The sequence below is a fragment of the Macaca thibetana genome, chromosome 14, assembly GCF_024542745.1.
Source record: "Macaca thibetana thibetana isolate TM-01 chromosome 14, ASM2454274v1, whole genome shotgun sequence".
Classification (NCBI taxonomy): Eukaryota; Metazoa; Chordata; class Mammalia; order Primates; family Cercopithecidae; genus Macaca; species Macaca thibetana.
This window is the reverse complement of record NC_065591.1, coordinates 113,729,944-113,745,855: the sequence shown is the minus strand read 5'-3', so window position 1 is coordinate 113,745,855 and position 15,912 is coordinate 113,729,944. Positions and strand designations below refer to the sequence as shown.

General features: G+C 41.3%; 1 pseudogene; it reads right to left on the bottom strand.

Moving 5' to 3' along the window:
- Nucleotides 1–4,922: 4,922 nt before the first annotated feature.
- LOC126936541 (uncharacterized) overlaps nt 4,923–15,912 on the bottom strand; it is a 44,707-nt pseudogene continuing 33,717 nt past the window's right edge.

The window sequence follows — 15,912 nt, the reverse complement described above, 5'->3', positions numbered from 1 at the left end:
GTGACTACAAGTTCAAAATATTCAAAGCAACCTTATTGGAATTGGAACAAGGCATATTTGGTTTCCTCTGAAGGATTCTTTTTAAAGTGTAGTTAATAGCAGAGCTCTGAAATGTAAAAATACAGGAAAAGAAAGCCCATATGCAAATTGCTGTCCTAGTAAATGGCATTAAAACTCACCAACTTTCAGAAGTTCTGATCACTTGGTAAAATCTCACTTACACGAAAGTGCTTATGTAGCAACTGCATTTGTGTGAGTAAGGCCAATCAAGTGGAAGTGAGCAGAGGAAGAATTTGGAGCAATCTAAACAAATATTCAGAGTCCATAGACTCAGATAGGTTTTGCCTTTATTTTACACACAATATGTACAGGCAAATGTGTTTGCCTAATTCCCCAAGAGGACAAAATAGAAGCAATAATTTACAAGCGTGCAAAAAGAGAGTTGGCTAAAATCAGGCACAAGGGCTAAATCTGAAAAAAATAAAAATACTACTGAATTTATAAGGAGGAGATAGCAAAAACAGGAAAGATACACAAACCCTAAAAAGAAAACACTGGCACAGCATGAAGAGTATCCTCGAATTATTTGACCAGGAAATTGATGCTTTCCCATCTCAACAGCCTCCAATGCATCTCCACAGGAAAGCATAGAATCCAAACTGATGCTCATAATGATTTCTTCCATCATTATGGTTATACCTTAAAACAGTTGGGCCACAAAGTAGTAAAAATGAACTACTCTGGAAAATTCACATCTGCAGAGATAACTGGATCTTATGATGCCATGATGCCAGTTAAATGAGGTATCAGATCACAGCATCTAATCTTAGCACAATTTTGTTTGCTTGTTTGGTTGAGACTGAGTCTTGCTCTGTTGCTCAGGCTGGAGCGCAGTGGCCTAATCTTGGCTCACTGCAACCTCCACCTCCCAGATTCAAGTGATTCTCGTGCCTCAGCCTCCCGAGTAGCTGGGATTACAGGCACCTGCCACCAGACCCGACTAATTTTTGTACTTTTAGTAGAGACGGGGTTTCACCATGTTGGCCAGGCTGGTCTTGAACTCCTGACCTCTAGTGATCTTCCCCGCCCTCGGCCTCCCAAAGTGCTGGGATTACTGCACCCGGCCCTTAGCATAATTTTATGTTTAATTACAGTAGTAACAAAACTTTATAGTTAGAGAGTTTATAGAATTTTCCTACATACTAAATATGATCTTAGGAAAGACTCAGTTTCCTTTTCTGTCAAATGATGATGATAATAAAAGTACATCATAGATCTGTTGTGAGGAGAATATGAGACAATGTACCAAAGGCACCTGGCATTTTACATAACCTGTGTTTCCTAAATGTTAGATAGCACACAGTGCCACTGTATGATCACCAATGTCACCTCTGCTGCCACCACACTGTTGTCTACTACTGTTCATTTTTATGACAACACTGTACCTGGGCTCCTATCCTCGCTCTATCATTTATGATCTATGTGACCTTGGGAAATCTGAACTTCTTTCTGCCTCAGTTTTCTCATCTGGAAAATAAAGACAATGCTATATAATATCTACCTCGTTCAGTTGCTAGAAGGATTAAGTGAGATAATAATAAAAAACATTTAAAATAGGGAGAAGCACAGGGCAAGCATTTAAGTAATACTAGCTATGCTTATTATTATTGTTATTATTCGGTATTATTTCTAAGGAAAGTAGTTCTCAAAGTGTGGAGTGGGGACCCCTGGTGGTCCCTTTTTCAAGCAGTCCATGAGATGAAAACAATTTTCATAGTGATACTAAAATGTTGAGTGCCTTTTTCACTTTCATTCGCTCAAGTACACGGTGTTTACCTGAGGCTATATGAAGTACGATGTCACTACAGATTGAATGCAGTCTTGCCTCTAGCTGCCTTCTGTTAAACACTAAAGAAATTTGCAGAAATGTGAAACAATGCTCCTTTCTAATATTTTTGCAAAATACAGTTATTTTTCCATAAAAATATATTTTATGTGAGTCTGTGATGGGCTTATTGTTTTTTTTTATTTTGTTTTGTTTTGTTTTGAGATGGAGTCTCACTCTGTCACCCAGGCTGGAGTGCAGTGGTGCACGATCTCTGCTCACTGAAAGCTCCACCTCCCGGGTTCATGCCATTCTCCTGCCTCAGCCTCCTGAGTAGCTGGGACTACAGGCGCCTGCCACCACACCCAGCTAAGTTTTTGTATTTTTTTTTTTTTTTTTTTTTTTTTTTTTTTTTTTTTTTTAGTAGAGACGGGGTTTCACCATGTTAGCCAGGATGGTCTTGACCTCCTGACCTCGTGATCTGCCCGCCTCGGCCTCCCAAAGTGCTAGGATTACAGGTGTGAGCCACTGCACCGGCCTGTTATTTTTAAATGAATAAATATTTTTAAATGTTCAGTTTTAATTTCTAACATGGAAAACGTCAACAGATATAACGCACATAAACAAAGGTTCTTTGGGGTCCTCACTAACTTTGTGAGTATAAAGGAACCCTAAGACAGAAAAGTTTGAGAATCACTGTCTTAGTTCATTAAGCCTCAGAATTGTTGGCATCCTCAAGGTAACTTGCTTGAGATTCGAATATAGGTAAAGCCAAATTTCAACCAAAGTTTCCTGATAAGGAAACCCAGTAGTCACTATAATATGCCATACCCCAAGAGTAACAGAGCTCGCCATACGGAAGAGGGCCCAGTGGTCATCTCTACCTTTTAACAGTTTGGTACTATTACAGGGCTCTATATCAGCAGGTATACTTAGCAAGACTCTACCTTTAACATGGTATTCAAGGCTAATCAATGTTTTCCAACATCTTGAGTTTTATTCCAAGTGGTCGAGCATTGTTGTACCAAATTTACATGCAGTTTTTGCCTTGTGATTAAGAAGAAGGACCTAGTGTTAATACTCGTAAGTCCTGGTTTCAAAGCCAAAACTAATTCCCATCATAGCTTTTAAAATGTCAAGCAAGAATTCTCATCCATTTGTAAGCCACTTTAAATACAGTTTTCAGGAGTTCAAGAACTAATCCCTGAAGGAACTGGGTCAAGTTCTTCCCAGTCCTGTGTTCCTGCACCACAGATGGCTGAATTTCAGCCTTCAGAAAATACTTTGGGATACAAGAGCATACTTAAAGGAAGAAAATCAACAGAAACAGTCTTGCACAAACCTGACATATGTGGTCTCTCTTTGAATCAGCATTTGATACTTGACACTTGAGTTTATGCCACTGAAACAAATTTGTTTTAAGTATGTAACATTCTGATTTAGGGTTCTCACCATTATCTTGGTAAAAAATTGACACCTGCTACATTGTCTTAAGACTTTTGTCTCAGAGGCTTCAGATTTTTACACTCATATAAGCACATATATACTATGCATTTGCTTGGGTTGAATTGAAATCTCCAGTAGTAATTTGAAGAGTTTGGCTTATGGGACAATGACACAGTTTTGCACACAGTATGCAAAATTTTCTGCTAAATGCAATGGGCTTTTAGAAATTAAACTGGTTTATTTCAATCTATCCTTGTTTGACATAAATGTCACATGTATGCTGAATAACTATATCATTCTTCTAGTTCTGCTACAATATTAATCCTTAAAATATTATCTCAGATATAAGCTATGACTACACAATGCCAAATATCCATCTTGAAATAATGAAACTTGCTTTTATTATCCTAACATTCCCAAATCTGATATTTGACAAGATAGAGTTAAGTAACCTGATACTGTAGAAAAACAGAACTAAGCAACGAAATGAAAATTATTTTGATCCAACCACATAGTATCACAGAACTAAATAATCCTACTCCAATATTTTGCTAAATTTAATCATTTCAACTATATGTTATCAGATCAGTTTGTGTGTGGAGCACTGACCATTTTACTATTGAAATAATGTGGAAGGAAGATAGGGGAAACAAGCATGGAATATATGGGGCAAAGAAGATTAAACCCCCCTTTATGGAGGGGTCTGGACAGAGCTTGCTGTCTCCAGCAATGAGCAGGGACTCAACAAAGGAGGCTGCCTCTGTGGTGCCTTCATTCCAGCAAGCACTGTGGATTTGGAAGAGAGGCATCCAAGGTAGAAGACTGTATTAGGCAGGGTTCTCTTAGAGGCACAGAACCCTCTAAGGGTATATATCGGGATATATATGGGTATATATATATCGGAATATATTTATATAGGGATACATATATATAGGGAGTTTATTATTAACATATATATATATCTAGGGAGTTTATTAAGTATTAACTTACATGATCACAAGGTCCCACAATAGGCCATCTGCAAGCTGAGGAGCAAGGAAGCCAGTCCAAGTACCAAAGCTGAAGAACTTGGAGTCTGATGTTCACAGGCAGGAAGAATCCAGCAGGAGAAAGATGTAGGCTAGGAGGCTAGGCCTGTTTTGCCTTTTCACATTTTACTGCCTGCTTTATATTTGCTAGAAGCTGGTTAGATTGTGTCCACCAGATTAAGGGTGGATCTGCCTTCCCCAGCCCACTGACTCAAATGTTATTCTCCTTTGGCAACACCCACACAGACACACCTAGGATTAATACTTCTGTATCCCTCAATCCAGTCAGGTTGACACTCAGTATTAACCATCACAAGTCCACCCCTTGTCAAATTGAACCCATACACATCTCCTGAGATCATACATAATCTTCAAATAAAGACAATAATGAGGTCATAGTTACACCTAACATAATACAACTATCCTTTGTATGACCAGAAATGTACCAATCCCCAACCCAAATACTATTACATAAAGTTAATACTTCAATGCTGATATGAAGTCAATAAATCTTATGTCACATGAAAAAGGAAAAGGAAATAAAATGAAGATATTTTCTTAGTTCAAGTGTATGCATGCACAGACATGTTCTTAACAAAAGAAGGAGGAAATACTCATGACAGTTACAGTCCTTGTTTCTGCAGCTGGTCACGTGGTTATAGCTGGTATTGATTACTACCTCCTTCTGCTACCCATTCTGTATTCCCTTTGCCTTCAGCAAGCACCTCAGAGGGTCTTGGATTTTTCCTGGTGGAGTGACCCAAACCTTCACTTCTGAGGGGTCTGGGTCATTTGTAGTCCTGTCTGGATTGTGCTGTTGTAGTTTCCCATTGACATTAATCACAGGATATGGTAATACTAAGAGACACCCTAATGGATCTCCTGTATTCCACATGTACTCTTCTTTACTTCTGTTGTGGAGTAGTAGACTGATTTCATCTTCATAGTCCAGGTCAGTCACCCCAGCCAACACCATAACTCCCCTCTTAGCCTGTTGACTTAAAGGTAGGAGGAACCCAAAGTGTCCAGGTGGCAATCTTAACTTCCAGTTTAATGGAATCATTGTTGTGTCTCCTGGTGGCAGTGTTCCTCCCTCTGGAACTAAGACCTCTAGGCCAGTAGAACGTAATGTTGTGGGCACAGGAAGCAAAAATTTTGCTAGTGGTTCACTAGGAGTGATGGTGAGTGGTGCCACTTTCCCTTCCACTCTTCGATTCCTGGACCCACGAATCCTGGCTATGGGGGAAACAGTACCATGTATTGGATGCTGATTCAGAGCATACATGACCTTCTGGAGAACTTTGCCCCAGCCCTGCAAAGTATTGTCACCTAGTTGGCATTGCAATTGTGACTTCAAATGGCTATTCCACCATTCTGTAAATCCAGATGCTTCAGGATGATGGGGAACATGGTAAGACCCGTGAATTCAGTGAGCATGAACCCACTGCCACACTTCTTTAGCTGTAAAGTGAGTGCCTTGGTCAGAGGCAACGCTATGTGGAATACCATAACAGTGGATAAGGCATTATGTAAGTCCGTGGATGATAGTCTTGGCAGAAGCATTGTGTACAGAATAGGCAAACCAACATCTGGGGTAAGTGTCTATTCCAGTGAGGACAAACCTCTTCCCTTTCCATGATAGAAGAGGTCCAATATAGTCAACCTACCACCAAGTGGGGGGCTGATCACCCCAAGGAATGGTGCCATATTGTGCTCTCAGTGTTGGTCTCTGCTGCTGGCAAATTGGGCACTCAGTAGTGACCATAGCCAGATCAGCCTTGGTAAGTGGAAGTCCATGTTGCTGAGCCCATGTGTAACTTTCATCCCTGCCATAATGGCCACTTTGTTCATGGGCCCATTGGGAGATGACAAGGGTGGCTGGGGAAAGAGGCTGAGTAGTGTCCACAGAACAGGTCATCCTGTCCACTTGATTATTAAACTCCTCCACTGCTGAAGTCACCTGTTGGTAAGTACTCACATGGGATACAAATATCTTCAATTTTTGGCCATTCAGAGAGGTCCATCCGGGTACCCTTTCCCCACATTTTTTTGGTGACCAATTTTCCAATTATGCTTCTTCCAAGTCCCAGACCATCCAGCCAAACCATTGACTACAGCCCAAGAATCAGTATATAATTGCACTTCTTGCCATTTCTCCATCCATGCAAAGTGCACAGCTGGGTGCACTGCTTGAAGTTCTGCCCACTGGGAAGATTTCCCCTCATTGCTGTTCTTCAGGGATGTCCTGGAAAGGGCTGAAGTGCTGCAGCCGTCCACTTTCGGGTGGTGCCTGCATATCATGCAGAATCATCTCTGAACCAGGCCCTAGTCTTCTTTTCCTCTGTCAACTGATCACAGGGAACTCCCCATGAGGCCATTGGTGCAGGCTGCGGGAGAGAAGGCAGGGTGGTGGCAGGAGTGGAGACCATGGGCATTTGAGCCACTTCCTCATGTTACTTACTTGTACCTTCAGGACCTGCTTGAGCCCAATCACATATATACCACTTCCATTTGATGATGGAATTCTGCGGTGCATGACCCACTTTATCGCTAGATGGGTTAGAAAACACCCAGTTCATGATAGGCAGTTCAGGTCATATGGTGACTTGATCACCCATAGTCAAATATTCAGTTTCCACCAAAGCCCAGTAATAGGCCAAGAACTGTCTCTCAAAATGAGAGTAGTTATCTGCAGAAGATGGCAGGGCCTTGTTCCAAAATCCTAGAGGCCTCTGCTCTGATTCACCTATGGCAGCCTGTCAAAGGATCCAAACAGCATCCCTATCTGCCACTGGGACGTCAAGCACCAATGGATCTGCTGGGTCATATGGCCAAAACGACAGAGCAGCTTGCGCAGCAGCGTGGACCTGCTGCAGAACCTTGTCTGTTGTGGACCCCATTCAAAACTGGCAGCCTTTCGGGTCACCCAAAAAATGGGCCAGAGTAACACACTCAAATGAGGAGTGTGTTGCTTCCAAAATCCAAATAGGCCCACTAGGTGTTGTGCCTCTTTCTTGGTTGTAGGAGGGGCCAAATGCAACTTATCCTTTATCTTAGAAAGAATATTATCCTTTATCTTAAAAAGAATATCTTGACAGGCCCCACACCACTGGACCCCTAGAAATTTTACTGAATTAGAAGGTCCCTGAATTTTAGTCATATTTATTTCCCATCCTCTGACATGCACATGTCTCCCCAGTAAATCCAATGTGTTTGCTACTTCTTTTTTTTTTTTTTTGAGACGGAGTCTCGCTCTGTAGCCCAGGCTGGAGTGCAGTGGCCGGATCTCAGCTCACTGCAAGCTCCACCTCCCGGGTTTACGTCATTCTCCTGCCTCAGCCTCCCGAGTAGCTGGGACTACAGGTGCCCACCACCTTGCCCGGGTGGTTTTTTGTATTTTTAGTAGAGACGAGGTTTCACCGTGTTAGCCAGGATGGTCTCGATCTCCTGACCTCATGATCCGCCCGTCTTGGCCTCCCAAAGTGCTGGGATTACAGGCTTGAGCCATGGCACCCGGCCTGCTACTTCTTACTCACTGGATCCAATCAGCATAATGTCATCAATGTAATGGACCAGTGTGATAGCTTGTGGAAGCAAAAAGTGATCAACATCTCTCTGAATAAGATTATGACACAAAGCTGAAGAGCTGATATACCCCTTAGGTAAGATAGTAAAGGTATATTGCTGGCCTTGCCAGTTGAAGGCAAATTGCTACTGGTGGACCTTATGGACAGGAGTGGAGTAAAAGGCATTTGCTAAGTAAGTGGCTGCATACCAGCTACCAGGAGATGTCTTAATTTGCTCAAGCAAAGAAACCACGTCTGGTACAGCAGCTGCAATTGGAGTGACCACTTGGTTAAGCTTCCAAAAACCCACTGCCATTCTCCAAGATCCATCTGTATTCTGTACAGGCCAAATCAGGGAGTTGAATGAGGATGTGGTGGGAATCACCACCCCTGCATCTTTCAAGTCCTTAGAGGTGGCGCTAATCTCCACAATCCCTCCAGGGATGTGATATTGTTTTTGATCTACAATTTTTCTAGGTAGAGGCAGCTCTAATGGCTTCGATTTGGCCTTTCCCACCATAATAGCCCTCACTCTGCTAGTCAGGGAGCCAGTGTGGGGGTTCTGCCAGCTGCTAAGTATGTCTGTGCAAATTGTGCATTCTGGCACTAGGGAAATGATCACAGGGTCTGGGGATCCACTGTAAGTCAGACCTGAGCTAAATCTCCATTAGTTACCTGACCTCCATAAGCCCCTACTTTAACTGGAGGACCACAGTGATGTTTTGGGCCCCCTGGAATCAATGTCAGCTCAGAGCCAGTGTCCAGTAGTCCCTGAAATGTTTGATCATTTCCCTTTCCCTAGTGCACAGTTACCCTGGTAAAAGTTTGGAAGTCTCCATGTGGAAGGATGGGAGAAAGATCCTGCATAAATTGTTGATAATGTAGTGGGGTCCTTCCTCAAGGAGACCTGGTCTCCCCTTCATTCAAGGAGTTCTGGGTCTGTAAACTGGCTCAAGTTTGGAAATTGATTGAGGGACTGTGATTCTCTGTTTTTATAGTTTAAATTAGTCTTTTTTCCATTTGACCTAGAAGTTTTCTGTTTGTATAATTTAAGTAGGAATGCAGTAGGCTTCTTATTAATTTCACTTCTAGGAACACTGTATTAATTAGCCAGTGCCAGAGCTCTACATGAGTCAGACTATTCTGATTGCTGCTGCCTCTGCTGTCCCTTGCAGTAGCCATGCCCACCTTGCCTTTGATAGTTAAGGGCTGCCACTTGGGATCCAATTATTCCCATTGTATTTAAATTTTGTAGTTGAGTGACTGTGGTTCCCACCATTAGATCTGACATACAGAGAAGAGCAATTACAGGGCTCTTCAAAGATGCAGGTGCTGCCCTCACAAATCTATTTCACAAGGCATTGGTCAAGGGTATATCTTCTGAACCCTCCCAGCTGGGATGAGTAAGTCTAAAGTGACTAATCCACTCCACTGTCCCAATCTCCCTAAGCCTTTGGATCCCTTCCTCTACATTAAACCAAGGGAGATCAGGCATTTCCAGCTCACTCACAGTGGGTCATCTTTTAATCCTTGTTTCAGCCAACCAAGCAAATAAACTATTAGAACCTTTTTTAACTCTCTGAGCTGCAACATTAAATGCAGAGTCCCTACTTAGTGGGCCCAAGTCAGTAAATTCAGCCTGATCCAACTCTATGTTCTTTCCACTATTATCCCACACTCTTAATATCCATTCCTGTGCCTGTGCTCCAGATTGCTGTTTATATAATTAGAGACCTCAGACAGTTCTTTTTGAGTGTAGTGCACCTCCTCATGGGTCACACTCTCAACCTCACATCCAGGGGCCTATTAGGACTTTAGTCTAGTTATAAGTCTAGAAGGCAAACAGGGGTGTTGGGGTGGCTCCTGAGGAGAATCAACATTATTTAGCCTGGCAACTGCCTCAAGGGAGGCCATCACTGTTGCTTCAGGCAGCACAGGGTTTATCTCCTCAGACAAAGGTGGAAAGGCTGATGGCAGCATGGGTAAGGGAGGGGATGTTGCCATTACTGGGGATGGGGAAGCTGTTCCATCTGGCAAAAAAGGTTCATCAGGTTTTACAAACTCAGAGTCCCCAGCTTCATCAGGGTCCTCCCACACATCCCCGTTCCCAAGTTTCAGAGTCCCAATCTTTTCCAATCAATGACCTCACTTTAACAGTAGACACCTGTTGAGGCTGTGCATGCACCTTTCATTGCAGGTCAGCCACTCGCATGATAAAAGCTTGTGTCTGTTTTTCCACAATTTCAGCTCTTTCTCTACTGGAGATAAGACTCTCACTCAGGGCAATCTTAGCATATTTGAGGCTCAGTATCTGCTTCCGAAGCTGGAAAACAGAATCCCTGAGTTCATCATATTCTTTTATCACTTTGTCATTGAATTTAGGAGCAACCAACCAGCTTCATTATGTTTCTTGGTTCTCCACATACGGTCAAAGTTACTACGTACAGGGTCACTAAACTCCTTGCCTCTCATGAGCAGTGAATCAGGAGTGTCAAATGCATTTATTTTACATAACTCTCTAAATAGTGCATGCCAAGGACTGTCAGTGTTCTGCATACTATTGGAAGTACAGTCCTTAGCATTTTTGGGTCTATTCATATTAAACAGTCAACTCCAGAAACCCTAAAACCAATGAAAGAACTCCATCCTTAATATTCTGTTCCTCTAGAACTGCTTCTGGTACCCAAATCTATATTAGTCTGGGTTCTCTTAGAGGGACAGAACTAACAGGAGACATATATATGAAGGGGAGTTTATTAAGTATTAACTTATGTGATCACAAGGTTCCACAATAGGCTATTTGCAAGCTGAGGAGCAAGGAGAGCCGGTCTGAGTTCCAAAACTGAGCAACTTGGAGTCTGATGTTCGAGGGGAGGAAGCATCCAGCACTGGAGAAAGATGTAGGCTGGGAGGCTAGGCCCATCTTTCGTTTTCACGTTTTGCTGCCTGCTTTATATTTACCGGAAGTTGATTAGATTGTGTCTACCAGATTAAGGGTGGATCTGCCTTCCCCAGCCCACTGACGCAAATGTTGTTCTCCTTTGGCAACACCCATGCAGACACACCCAGGATTAATACTTCTGTATCCCTCAATCAATCAGGTTGCCACTCAGTATTAACCATCACAAAGATCTAACTAGTAAAGATAAAACTACTAAAGATAAAGCTGAGGATTCTCCATTCCTAGGCCATTCCATTCTCCATTCCCAGGCCATTCCATTCTCCATTCCAGTTTCCCAGGCCAATGACTCAGTTCCTACTGGACACCCTTTAGCATTAAATGAATGATCCATTCATCCACTCCAGATCACTACCTTCATCTAAGACTTGGAAATTCAGGCAGTAGATCATACTGCAACATCCACAGTTCACTAGCACTGTGTACTGACTTATCTTGACCTAGAAAAGTACCTAACTTAGATATTTCTTGGAACATATCCCCATACAGAACAAACAGGCTGGCCATATGAGAGCAATCTTCTACAATAAAAGCTGGCCAGACTTGAGATAGACCTTCAAAATTTTTGAGGCATTTAAGTATTCTACGATTTCTATATAATTCTCCTTTTGTCCTTCCTAGAGTTTGGTTTCACTGCTCCCCTGTTCCAATGAGGCCTACAATATTCAAATGGAAGTTCAAAGCTAGCCATTTTCAGATAAATTTGGAAAAAAGTAACACCATATCATTCCCAAGCTCTGCGTTTTTCCTTATGTGGGCCAACTGGACCGCAACATGGACTTGGTTTAGTGACCCAACGAAATAATTTACATCTGTGTGGCCTTGGCCCTTGTCTCAAATGGGTGAAAATAAAAATCTAAATGGAGCTTTAAGGATAATCAGTGCTGGTAAATTTCCAAAAAATGACCATGCTTACTCAAATCTCCCTAATGACATGGAAAGATTGATAATTCATGCATTTATGTAGTTTAACTCAGCAAATAAATCATTCGATCCACATTTATTGTCTATCATGTGCTAGTTTCTGAAAATAAGAGGTAAGTTAAAGATAGACCTATCTTAAAGAACTTGCAGCATAAGCAGGAGACACAGAAGCAAATATAACTTCCTATCAATGTGATGTATGTCAAGATATAGGGATGTATGGGTGCTCTGTGAACACAGAGGGCAACGATAGCTTTCTTATAATTAACAAGCATATATATACACATATATATACTATATATGTACTATATATATTTATGTATCATTATATATGTTGTAGTGGGGTGTGTGTGTGTGTATACTCAGCACAGGGCACTATATAGATATATGTCATATATCTATATGTAAGGAAGAACAAAGCCATTTCCCAAATATTTTTCTTTTTCTGCCCAGTATGCAATGCTTCCTGTTTCTCTAATAATGAAAATGTGTTCATTTGGCAAATGGAAAGTTTTATATATATAGTGTAGATATATATTGCCCTGAGTATACACTATATGGATATATAATATATATCCATATAATATATATATAATATATGTGTATATATATTATATATTATATATGTGTATATATGTGTGTGTATACACACACACACACACACACACACACACATATATATAAAATATATATAGTGCCCTGTGCTGAGTACTCAGAAGAAATAGCCTAAGAATTCTGGGAGCCACCTTGTTACTTTCTAATTCTCTGTTGCCAAGGCTGCAATGATTAATCTTCAGAAAAGCTACAGTTTAGCACCTGTTGAATGATATTAGAGGAAATCATCTGTGTTGCAAATAGAGAATATGTTAGGGAGGCTGGACTCAAATGAATCCAGGTTTTGATATCTTTCTCCTTCTGCTTTAGCAGACAAATAATCTGTTGCAACTTTGCTGCTTCTCTTCCATAGCTTGGCTCTGTTCCCGTGCACCATTTTGTTCTAGGGGATGCCTAAACTGATTCTTCAGTGTTAGCCAAAACAAATGAGGAGCTTGGCTCTCGGTCTGGTCGCAGCAGCTGCTGTGATTGAAGTTCTCTGCACCTAAGACAGTGGGGCAGCTTTCCATTTGACAGATGAACACATTTTCATTACTAGAGAAACAGGAAGCATTGCATACTGGGCAGAAAAAGAAAGAAAGAAATATTTGGGAAGTGGCTTTGTTCTTTCTTATATCAATTGTGGTTATTGTTCAGCTGAAATGCTGGTGAGGAGGTTGATGGTGTGGGAGCCTGATGCCCATGCCTCAGGCTTCTTCCCATTAGACTGTAACTGTGAGCTGACAGCTGTATGGTTTCTTGACCTCAGGTTGCCTCAGCCAGAAAAATTCTTTGCAGATCTGCTCTGGGAGGCAGTTTCTGTTCTTGTACGCAGCAAAGGGCACAAAGAGGCCAGGAGGTCTAGGGAAACTCACTTATCAAGGAAAGGGAAAGAAACATGTGGCTGTTTCCATTTGTTTAGTCATACAATGGAGCTAAACTGTAAAGTGGGTATTTGAAGGCCTTCAAAATGACTACTCCAGACTACGATGATAGACTTCATTGCAGTGGGACTGGACAATGATTCTTCAGAGAACAGAGCACATCTCCAGTAGGGAAGCCTTGTGACAGCCTTTCCTTCACCGCTTCATACTCAGAAGGTGTTTTAGTTAAAAATGGTGGCTTGGGAGGCATCCTTGATTCCCAGTTTTATGTGTTGAGTCCTTAGATAAATGTTGGTACCATTCACAGATATAAGAAATCCAAGAGGCAGAGGGAGGAAAAGCAGAGGAAGATAATAAGAAAATGCATAAATCTAAGGTGTGAAGTTGCAAAGGGAATGTTAAAAATTCAGTGTAAGTATTGAGAGATGCCTTCAGGGCTGAGAGGAGTCTAGAGTCCTCACTGATACGTGATTTCTAGACCATGTAAACTATATTTACAATGATCACTATTTTAAAAAAAAATGCCTGTCCACCATATATTGTATGGAAGAAGTTGGATTTCCAGTCAAAGAAATTAAAATATATTGAATAACCACTGCCTGTCAGACACTGTGCTAGGTACTTTATATAAGGACATACCCATAGCAGTACAAAATATGGGCACTAGATCCTTTGTTATATACATACAGAAGCTGAGGTTTGTGCTGTCCAAGATCACATGGTTAAGTGATGAAGCAAGAATTCCAACCTAGTTCCTGGTAACTTCAAAGGCTTCTATGCATTTGAACTGTTCTCATTCTACACACATGCCCCTGGGCTTTCCCACCTATATCCACGTCAGACATTTTTAATAACTTTTAGCACTCTTTCCTGCTTGGCTTGGACAGTCACAGATCTCTCCACATAGGACTCTGGGCTGCTAATAATTGATAGGAGTTGGCGTGCAAAGTGAATCCTATTGTCAGTCATTGTGCCTTTACCAATGGGTCAATGTACGAGGGGGGGAACTAGTTTTGCTTTCATATATCTTTACTGAAGACTTGTAATATAGCTCACTATGCATTGTCTTATCGTTGTTTACATCTCTGTTTTGTTCATTAGTGGGTTCCTTGAGGACTCACTGGGACTGTCTCCCACTTTTGCATGCTTGTCACATTACATACATAATGCCTTTTCTTTGATCTTTAGGAAAAGGGTTCAGGTTTGCTCATCCGAAGCATCTTCAAGTTCCTTCCTACCTCATAGTCCATGTTCATTTTAAAAGCATTTGATGAGGTCTTATTGGTTGTGGTGACTGTGATGTCAGAAAAGTTATGGGACTTGGTTAAGGTTCTGCAGTACATGAGTCACAAAACCAAGAAAAACCCAGTTTTCTGTTTTCCAGTGAACTCTTTCCTCTTAAACACCAAGATTATAAAAATCTTATAGAGGCCTAAATTTCAGTTAAAGCTTTCTAGGATTCTGTAGGTTTTTGCAAAGCCAATAGAGTTTTGTTTTAGTAAAATTACTATAATTAGAGTAAGCTTTTGAAAGCCCTCTACCACCTTATTTTAATGCCTTTATTTATTTATTTATTTATTTATTTATTTATTATTTTTAAGACAGAGTCCTGCTCTGTCACCCAGGCTGGAGTGCAATGGCACAATACAGGCTCACTGCAACCGCTGCCTCCTGGGTTCAAGCGCTTCTCCTGCCTCAGCCTCCTGAGTAGCTGGGATTATAGGAGTGCGCCACCACACTCGGCTAATTTTTGTATTTTTAGTAGAGACGGGGTTTCACCATTTTGGCCAGGCTGGTCTCGAATGCCTGACCTCGTGATCTGCCTGCCTCGGCTTCCCAAAGTGCTGGGATTACAGGTGTGAGCCATCGTGCTTGGCCCTTTTCTCTTTTCTCATCTCTAAATTACACTTTTATCTTTGGTCTGTGTAAGTAAATCTGTTCCGAAGTATAATCAAGGATATTTTGCAAGGAAAGCATTATGTGCAAATGCTACTTCCTATAAGCAAGAAAATTATGTGTATGAGTTGTTATATTTTTCAGACTCTCATTTTTCTCATTGGTGATAAAAATATCAGTACTTACCTTGCAGAATTATTATGGAAATTAAATCAATCATTTAATTAATGTATTAAGTACTTTTATGTAAATAGGTTAATTAATATGCAATAGACATTTAACAAATGTTAGCTCTTATTACTGTCAATACTAATATGACTTGCTTAAGAAATGACAGAAAAAAGAAAAAGTGCTACCACCATGACTCTACCCCCTACAGAATTATTATTTTCAGATCTGTGATTCCTTCTTACCACCGATTACTGATTACAGAACAGTCTTGCTTTGTATTTATCTATGCATCAATCTATAATCAAGCAAGTCAAGGTCAACTATCATGCTTGACCTGCCCACGGCCTTTCCTCAGGGAAACTACCTTGTAGACACCTCTTGCTGAGGGATTAAAAAGAGCATCCCTGGACATACATAGTCTCAACCAAGTGGTCCTGCTTCTATCCTCACCAAATGAGGCCATGGGTGAGCAACTGGCTTGAGAGGAGCCAATGCCCAGGTTCGCCAGTGGCCTATGAAATCTCTAAATCTCTACTCAGGAACAAGCTAATCTGATAAGATCCTCTCAACTCTGCAGTTGTGCTTGGGAATTTTGGAGAAGATTAGATTATTAACAGTG